Genomic DNA, 10,230 nt, shown 5'->3' with positions numbered 1-10,230 from the left:
CTTCACTCGGTAGGATTTTTATATCTTAGGCGAGCACTGGGCTGCAGCTAAGCCCCCGAGTGAGAGGTTTGCTCTTCACTCGGTTGGATTTCGGTAACTTAGGCGAGTACTTGGACTGCAGTTAAGCCTCCGAGTGGAAGTCTGGCTTACCACCCGGTAGGATTTTCATAACTTAGGCGAGTACTTGGACTGCAGCTAAGCCTCCGAGTGGAAGTCTGGCTTACCACTCGGTAGGATTTTTGATAACTTAGGCGAGTACTTGGACTGCAGCTAAGCCTCCGAGTGGAAGTCTGGCTTACCACTCGGTAGGATTTTTGATAACTTAGGCGAAACGGATTCGCAGCTAAGCCTCCGAGTGGGAGTCTGGCTCACCACTCGGTAGGATTTTTTATAACTTAGGCGAAACGGATTCGCAGCTAAGCCTCCGAGTGGGAGTCTGGCTCACCACTCGGTAGGATTTTTTACAAACTTAGGCGGAACGGATTCGCGGCTAAGTCACCCACTGAGGGGGGATTTTATTGGACAAAATAAAAAGTGACAAAAATTATGGAGGAACTATGACACTATTATTTTGAGGTCCATGAGCTACAGAAGTACTTTATTGCAACTCATCCGAGTGATAAAACTTAAGTGTAAAATGGGCGGAGTAGTTCCGCGTTCCAAGCTCGGGGCTCGTCGATATTATGCTCGACGTTGTAAAGACGGTACGCCCCGTTGTGAAGAACTTTGGTGACGATGAAGGGTCCTTCCCAAGAAGGAGCAAGCTTGTGTTGTTTCTTCTGATCCACTCGGAGAACTAAATCTCCTTCTTGGAAGGCTCGACCTCTCACATTTCTGGCGTGGAAACGACGCAAATCTTGTTGGTAGATGGTCGACCGGATCAGAGCCATCTCCCTTTCTTATTCTAAAAGGTCGACTGCGTCCTGCCGCGCTTGTTCAGCTTCTGCTTCGTTGTAGATTTCAACTCGAGGAGCATTGTGGAGAAGATCACTCGGCAAGACTGCTTCAGCTCCGTAGACCAAGAAGAATGGAGTTCTTCCGGTCGACCGATTAGGTGTGGTCCGCAGTCCCCAAAGCACTGAGGGAAGTTCGTCGACCCAAGCTCCAGCTGCATGCTTGAGATCACGCATCAGTCGGGGTTTCAATCCCTTGAGAATCAGGCCATTGGCTCGCTCCGCTTGTCCATTCGACTGCGGATGGGCGACTGAAGCGTAGTCGACTCGTGTGCCTTGAGAGTTACAGAAATCTCTGAATTCCTCCGAGTCAAAGTTCGACCCATTATCCGTAATGATGCTGTGAGGGACTCCATATCTGAATATTAGTTCCCTGATGAAGCTAACAGCAGTACCGGCGTCAAGGTTCTTGATTGGTTTAGCCTCAATCCACTTGGTGAACTTGTCGACTGCCACCAGCACATGCGTGAAGCCACTTCGCCCTGTTCTCAAAGGACCGACCATGTCCAACCCCCATACTGCGAAAGGCCAGATGAGTGGAATGGTCTTCAGGGCTGATGCAGGCTTGTGCGACATATTCGAGTAAAACTGACGTCCCTCGCACTTATCTACTATCTCCTTTGCCATCTCATTCGCCTTTGGCCAGTAAAATCCGGCTCGGTATGCTTTGGCCACGATAGTCCGAGAGGACGCATGATGACCGCAGGTCCCCGAGTGAATATCATTAAGGATGATTCGACCTTCTTCTGGCGTTATGCACTTCTGACCAACTCCAGTCGCGCTTTCTCTGTATAACTGTCCTTTGATTACGGTAAAGGCCTTAGATCGACGGACGATCTGTCGAGCCTCTTCCTCATCCTCCGGGAGCTCTTTTCTCAGGATATATGCGATATATGGAACTGTCCAATCGGGAATGACCACCAAGATCTCCATAACCAAGTCGACTACTGCTGGGACTTCAACCTCAGTCGGATCTGTGGCACTCTTGGGCTGTGGAGCTTCTTCGGTGAAAGGATCTTCTTTGACTGACGGAGTGTGTATATGCTCCAAGAACACACCACTCGGAATGGCTTCTCTCTTGGAACCTATCTTTGCTAGATCATCAGCTGCTTGATTTTTCAGTCGGGGTATATGATGGAGCTCCAACCCCTCGAACTTCTTTTCCAGCTTCCTCACTGCACTGCAGTATCCAGTCATGGCTGGGCTTCTCACATCCCACTCCTTCATCACTTGGTTGACCACTAAATCCGAGTCGCCATAGACCATCAGGCGACGGACGCTGAGTGAAATGGCCATGCGCAACCCATATAAGAGGGCCTCATATTCTGCCTCATTGTTGGAGGAATCAAAGTGAATCTGGAGCACATATCTGAGCTTATCTCCTCTGGGGGAAACCAGGACAACCCCAGCACCGGAACCATTCAACATCTTAGAGCCATCAAAGAACATGGTCCAATGCTCCGAGTGAACTTCAGTCGGCTGCTGCTATTCAATCCACTCGGCGAGGAAATCTGCTATTGCCTGGGACTTAATGGCTTTCTTTGCCTCAAACTTGATATCAAGGGGAGAAGTTCAATCGCCCATTTAGCCACTCGACCAGTTGCATCTCTATTGTGCAAAATCTCTGATAGTGGAGCGTCGCTAACGACTGTGATGGAGTGATCAGAGAAATAATGAGAAACCTTCTTTGTGGTCATGTATATTCCATACACAAGCTTCTGATAATGAGGATATCTCTCCTTGGATGGAGTCAAGACTTCAGACAAATAATACACTGGGCGCTGAACTTTGAGAGCTTTTCCTTCTTCTTCCCGCTCGACCGTAAGCACACTACTGACGACTTGTCCTGTGGCTGCGATATAGAGCAACAGAGGCTCTTTGCTGATTGGAGCAGCAAGCACCGGCTGGGTGGAGAGCAGAGCTTTTAGCTCGGCAAACGCTGCATCAGCTTCTGGAGTCCACTCGAACTTGTCTGCCTTCTTCATCAGTCGCTAAAGAGGCAATGCCTTTTCACCGAGTCGTGAGATGAATCGACATAATGCGGCCAAGCATCCAGTAAGCTTCTGGACATCGTGCACTCGCACAGGGCGTTTCATTCGGAGAATAGTGCCGATCTTCTCTGGATTAGCGTCGATTCCTCGTTCGGAAACGAGAAAACCGAGTAACTTGCCACCAGGAACTCCAAATGTGCACTTTGATGGATTGAGCTTGATATCATACCTTCGGAGGTTGGCAAATGTTTCGGCGAGGTCAGCGAGCAGGTCGGAACCTTTTCGTGACTTGACGACGATATCATCCATGTACGCTTCCACATTCCGACTGATTTGAGTGAGTAGACACTTCCGAATCATTCGCATAAACGTGGCTCCGGCATTCTTGAGGCCGAATGGCATGGTGATATAGCAGAAGCACCCGAATGGAGTGATGAAAGCTGTTTTTACGTCGTCGGGTCCGTACAGACGGATCTGGTGGTACCCGGAGTAGGCGTCTAGAAAAGACAGTCTCTCGCATCCCGCGGTCGAGTCAACAATTTGATCTATGCGAGGGAGAAGAAAATGATCTTTTGGGCAGGCCCGGTTGATGTGCTTGAAATCAATGCACATTCGGAGTGATTTGTCTTTCTTAGGAACCATGACGACATTAGCGAGCCACTCGGAGTGGTATATCTCTCGGATAAATCCTGCCGCCAACAGTCGAGCCACTTCCTCACCAATGGCTTTTCTCTTCTGGACGGTGGACCGCCGAAGATGCTCTTTAACTGGTTTTGCAGATGAGTCGACTCTTAGGCGATGCTCAGCCAGTCCCCTGGGAACACCTGGCATGTCAGCGGGCTTCCGTGCAAAAATGTCCCAGTTCTCACGGAGGAACTGGATGAGCGCTTCTTCCTATTTCGGGTCGAGTGTTGTGGAGATGTGGGTCGGAGCTGCATCGGGGTCGGTCGGGTGAATGTGAACAGGCTTCGTCTCACCGGACGACTGAAATGCAGACTCTGTGGCGGGTTTCTTGGATCGCAGCAAGTCACTCGGATCTGCGTTTTGCTTGTATTCTTCGAACTCGACCGCTGTCACCTGGGAATCAGCAATCTTTGAGCCTTTCTGGAAGCACTCTTCTGCCTTTTTCCGATCACCGGTGACAGTGATCACTCCTTTGGGGCCGGGCATCTTCAATTTGAGGTACACGTAACATGGTCGAGCCATGAACCGTGCATAAGCTGGTCTCCCCAAAATGGCATGATATGCACTCTGAAAATCCACGACCTCGAACGTCAACTTCTCTTTGCGAAAATGTTTCGAATCACCAAACACCACGTCCAGAGCTATTTGGCCGAGTGACTCAGCTTTCTTTCCTGGTATAACTCCATGAAAGCTCATATTACGGGTGCTCAGTCGGGACATCGGAATGCCCATTCCTTTCAGTGTGTCTGCATACAGCAAATTCAGCCCACTACCACCGTCCATAAGCACTTTCGTCAGTCGAGTGCCTTCAACAACTGGATCGACCACCAAAGCTTGCCTCCCAGGGGTGGCAATATGAGTCGGGTGATCAGATTGGTCGAAGGTGATGGGTGTTTGGGACCATTTCAGATAATTTGCTTTTGCTGGGGCAACCATGTTCACCTCACGGTTAATAACTTTCAATCGACTCTTGCTCTCCACATCTGCAAAGATCATCAGAGTAGAGTTGATATGCGCATATCCTTCCTCACTGTCCTCCTTGTCTTCGGCCTTGTCCGACTCCTTCTCCTTGTTATTAGACTGTTTTCCCTGAAACTGCTGGATTAGGAGTCGACATTGGCGAGTGGTGTGCTTCGGGTAGATGATATTCCCCTCTTCGTCTTTCTTCGTGTGGATGTGACACGGCATATCCATCACGTCGTTCCCTTCTTTATCCTTTACCTTCTTAGGGTTCCAGGATCCTTTTGGTTTCCCTTTAAACTTTCCCTGAGTCACGGCCAGAGCCTCTCCAGGAGCTGCCGGTTCAGCCTTCCGCTTCTGTTTCCGACTGGTGTTTCCCTTTTCCGACTGACTCGGCTTGTGCTTGCCGCTTCGGAGTCGGTCTTCTTCTTTGCCGTTGGCATACTTGGTAGCAATCTCCATCATCCGACTCAAGGTCATGTCACCGGTTCGACCAAACTTCAAACTCAATTCTCTGTTCTTGACGCCATCTTTAAAGGCGCAGACTGCCTGATGATCAGACACATTCTCCACAGTATGGTGCAAAGTGATCCATCTCTGAATATACTCTCTGAGAGTCTCATTGGTCTTCTGCACGCAGACTTGCAACTCCGTCAGTCCAGCTGGTCGCTTGCAAGTTCCTTCAAACGTTCTGATGAACACTCGGGACAGATCTTCCCAAGTGTAAATGCTGCTAGGAGGTAATTGAGTCAACCATGCCCTGGCAGAACCTTCCAGCATGAGGGGCAAATGCTTCATGGCCACCTCGTCGTTCCCACCACCAATCTGAACCGCCACTCGGTAGTCCTCAAGCCAAGTTTCAGGCTTAGACTCACCAGTGAACTTGCTGACTCCTGTTGCCAACCTGAAATTGGGAGGGATAACTGCGGCTCTGATAGCTCTGCTAAAACATTCAGGACCAGAAACATGCACTCGACTGCTCGTGGGTGCATCTCTGTCGAGTCCGCCTCGATGGGCTCTGTTCCGGTCGACCAAACCTTGCACGATAATGGATCGCGCGTCGAAGCCTGGTTCTCTGGGGTCGACTGGAACTCTTCGCCCCGTACTGAGCTGACGTCTATCATCTTGCTGCCGAGGAGCGTAAGACCCACCCCTCGGAGGGGAATTGGGCACTCGACGCCTATCATCTCGGTCGAGTCGGTCACCATATTGGTCTCGCCGATTCTCGCGCCCTTCACGCCGCGGAGGCGATCTGGGACTGTGAGCCGACTGAACTGTATTCGCAGCGACGGATCGACTGTGAATTCTGTTGCGCGACTGCGACACGGTCGAATTCTGATCTCCTGCTGCCCGGAGCAGATCCCTGATCTGCATCAAGCCTCTGCCAGCTTCCGACTGAGAGGGCTGGATGGACTCTGCTATATGGGTCGCAGCTGCCAAATTCTGGATTGGGGTTCGATATACCTGAGTCGGCGGGAAGAGTTGACGTCGACTGGTGTCGGGAACTCGTTGCCGTGCGCGCTCGTCGAGTGCTCGCTGAAGATTCTCCAGTCGAGTGCATTCGGCCAAATTGGCCAAACATGCCTCCTCCAAGGCGCGAGCCTCGGGGGTTTCTCCTGCGATGGGAGTACGCGGGACATCCACGTTCCTGCGGCGAAGTTCTTCTCTTTGTAGAGAGTCGAGTGGCTCGGGCTGGTACTCTTCGTGGTCTCGTGCGGGGTCGCCTCCGTCGCCTGCTCCACCATCACGGGCGAAGCCAGGGGGACTGCAGGTCCCGTCGACCATCATGATTTCCGCCGCTGGATCACTGCTATCGCACTCGGATGCGGTCTCTACAGAGCCAGTCGATAGATCGAACAGGCCGTAGAAAGATTCGTCGGGCTCGATTGCCGCAACTTGGGTGGTGGCCGTCTGGTGAGCCACCGCGTGCCTCACCCACCGCTGAATCCTTGACCGGCCCGAGCGCTTGCGCTGGCGGGAGACCGGGAGGGTGGTCGATGGGGATGTCGACCGATACGGGGTCGACGGTTGCCGCAGCAGAACACCGCGGACACATGCGCGAAAATGCTTCGCACCGCGGACGGGGAGCGCATCAACGTCGAGTGGAGCCTCCTGGAGCCAGGCAGAGTCGTCGGCGATGAAGGTGAGAGCGCCGAGACGGATCTCTCGACCCTCGACCAAAACTCCAGCAGCCACCATGATGAAAGTACTCGGAAGAATCGCAACTTCTCCACAAAATTGCTAAAAACACCTGCCCCAAGGTGGGCGCCAACTGTCGTGGTTCTAAGTCTGACAGTAGAGTGGGGGGTAGGTATAGAGAGGCAAGGTCCTAGCTATGGAGAGGTTGTAAACACAAGGGATGTACGAGTTCAGGCCCTTCTCGGAAGAAGTAAAAGCCCTACGTCTCGGAGCCCAGAGGCGGTCGAGTGGATTATATGTATATGAGTTACAGGGTGCCGAACCCTTCTGCCTGTGGAGGGGGTGGCTTATATAGAGTGCGCCAGGACCCCAGCCAGCCCACGTAATGAAGGTTTTAAGGTGTATTTAGTCCGGGGCGTTACTGGTAACGTCCCACATAAAGTGTCTTAACTATCATAAAGTCTACTTAACTACAGGCCGTTGCAGTGCAGAGTGCCTTTTGACCTCCTGGTAGTCGAGTGAGTCTTCGTGGTCGAGTCCTTCAAGTCAGTCGAGTGAATCCCTCGTTGGTCGACTGGAAGGTGACCTCTTCTAAGGGTGTCCTTGGGCAGGGTACTTAGATCAGGTCTGTGACCCTACCCTAGGTACATGACCCCATCAGACACCGCAAGATTGAGCCCAAAGCTAAGCACTTCTCCCATTGCAAGAAAGATCAATCTAGTAGGCCAAACCAAACTGATAATTCGAAGAGACTTGCAAAGATAACCAATCATGCATAAAAGAATTCAGAGAAGATTCAAATATTGTTCATAGATAAACTTGATCATAAACCCACAATTCATCGGTCTCAACAAACACCCCGCAAAAGAAGATTACATCGAATAGATCTCCACAAGAGAGGGGGAGAACTTTGTATTGAGATCCAAAAAGAGAGAAGAAGCCATCTAGCTAATAACTATAGACCCGTAGGTCTGAAGTAAACTACTCACACTTCATCGAAGAGGTTATGGTGTTGACGTAGAAGCCCTCCGTGATCGATACCCCCTCCGGCAGAGCTCCGGAAAAGGCCCCAAGATGGGATCTCACGGATACAGAAAGTTACGGCGGTGGAATTAGGGTTTTGGCTCCATGTCTGGTAGTTTGGGGGTACGTAGGTATATATAGGAGGAAGAAGTACGTCGGTGGAGCAACGTGGGCCCACGAGGGTGGAGGGCACGCCTAGGGGTAGGCGTGCCCCCTACCTCGTGCCTTCCTCGTTGATTGCTTGACGTAGGGTCCAAGTCCTCTGGATCATGTTCGTTCCGAAAATCACATTCCCGAAGGTTTCATTCCATTTGGACTTTGTTTGATATTCTTTTTTTGCGAAACCCTAAAATAGGCCAAAAACAGCAATTCTGGGTTGGGCCTCTGGTTAATAGGTTAGTCCCAAAAATAATATAGAAGTGTATAATAAAGCCCAATAATGTCCAAAGCAGGATATAATATAGCATGGAACAATAAAAAATTATAGATACGTTGGAGACGTATCACCGCCCGTTTCTTTTGTGTTGCCTAATCACAAACAGTTCATCCGAGTGAACCGTATGTTGTGTATCGCACACGCCTTCATCTGGCTGCCCGTTTCTTTTGTTCCTCCTCACCGCAAATAGTTAATTGAACTGAACCGTATGCCCTTCATCGCACACGCAACTAAAATCTGAACCATGTTTGATTCATCCTCCATCGCAAATGTTTTACACATTTCTGACAGTTTTCATACAGCATCGTTTGCAATTATGGCATCGCACACAGTTTCTCGAAGGGTCTCTGATTGTAGTGTCGCGATAGCAGCATCCTGTAGTAGTGTAGGCATATATGTCCATCTGAATATAGATAACATGAGTTATTATTGTTGACCATCACCCTTGAGGTGAGTACGTTGGCAGGCGAAACTATAAGCCCCTATCTTCCTATGTGTCCGGTTGAAATGTTTTGCTCATGTGTATGCGGTGAGTGTTAGCAATCATAGAAGACTGTATGATGGTTGAGTATGTGGACTTTCCTAAATGCTCCGATACGTGAACCTTCCTGAAAAGATAATGAATTGTAGTTGCAAAGTTACTGAGAACATAGTTTGTTGGTTTCTAATAGAGTTTTTGCTTTATACTTTGATTGTGTGATGAATTGTTACTTATTCATGGGAAGTATATGACAAAAGTTTTATGATAAAAGTCTTATGTTTAATCTTGTTGCTGTTATAATAATCAACATGATGCTTCTATGCTCGCATTTTGTTTTTATCGACACCTCTCTCTCAAAGCATGTGGACATGTTTTTTGATTTTGGTTTTCGCTTGAGGACAAACGAGGTCTAAACTTGGGGGAGTTGATACGTCCATTTTGCATCATGTTTTCTTACTAGTATTTATAATGTTTTATCCATAATAATGCTTTTTGGAGTAATTTTAAGGCCTTTTCTCTCATAATATGCAAGGTTTACACAAAGAGGGAGAATTCCGGCAGCTGGAAATCTGGACCTGGAAAAGCTACGTCAGGCCACCTATTCTGCACAACTCCAAATGAGTTGAAACTTCATGGAGAATTTTTATGGAATATATGAGGAATATTGGAGCCAATAAGTACCAGAGGGGGTCCATCAGGTGGGCACAACCCACCTAGGCGCGCCAGGGAGCCCAGGCGCGCCAGGGAGCCCAGGCGCGCCAGGGAGCCCAGGCGCGCCCTGGTGGGTTGTGCTCACCCAGGCCCACCTCCAGTGCCCATCTTCTGGTATAGAAGTCATTTTGACCTAGAAAAATGAGGAGAGGACTTTTGGGACGGAGTTCCGCCGCCTCGAGGCGGAACTTGGGCAGGAGCACTTTTGCCCTCCGGCGGAGCGATTCCGCCGGGGGAACGTCCCTTCCGGAGGGGGAAATCATCGTCATCATCATCACCAACAACTCTCTCATCTTGGGGAGGGCAATCTCCATCAACATCTTCAACAACACCATCTCCTCTCAAACCGTAGTTCATCTCTTGTGTTCAATCTTGTTACCGAAACTATAGATTGGTGCTTGCGGGTGACTAGTAGTGTTGATTACATCTTGTAGTCGATTACTATATGGTTTATTTGGTGGAAGATTATATGTTCAGATCCAATATGATATTTAATACTCCTCTGATCATGAGCATGTTTATCATTTGTGAGTAGTTACTTTTGTTCTTGAGGTCATGGGAGAAATCATGTTGCAAGTAATCATGTGACTTGATATGCGTTCGATATTTTGATAGTATGTATGTTGTGATTCCCTTAGTGGTGTCATGTGAATGTCTACTACATGGCATTTCACCATATTTGGGCCTAAGGGAATGCATTGTGGAGTAGCAATTAGATGATGGGTTGCGAGAGTGACAGAAGCTTAAACCCCAGTTTATGAGCTATTCCGTACGGGACCGATTGGATCCAAAAGTTTAATGCTATGGTTATAATTTATTCTTAATACTTTTTTCGTAGTTGCGGATGCTTGC

This window comes from Triticum dicoccoides, chromosome 1A (genome assembly GCF_002162155.2).
Source record: "Triticum dicoccoides isolate Atlit2015 ecotype Zavitan chromosome 1A, WEW_v2.0, whole genome shotgun sequence".
Classification (NCBI taxonomy): domain Eukaryota; kingdom Viridiplantae; phylum Streptophyta; class Magnoliopsida; order Poales; family Poaceae; genus Triticum; species Triticum dicoccoides.
The sequence above is the reverse complement of the archived record's forward strand: the minus strand, read 5'-3'. Positions refer to the sequence as shown.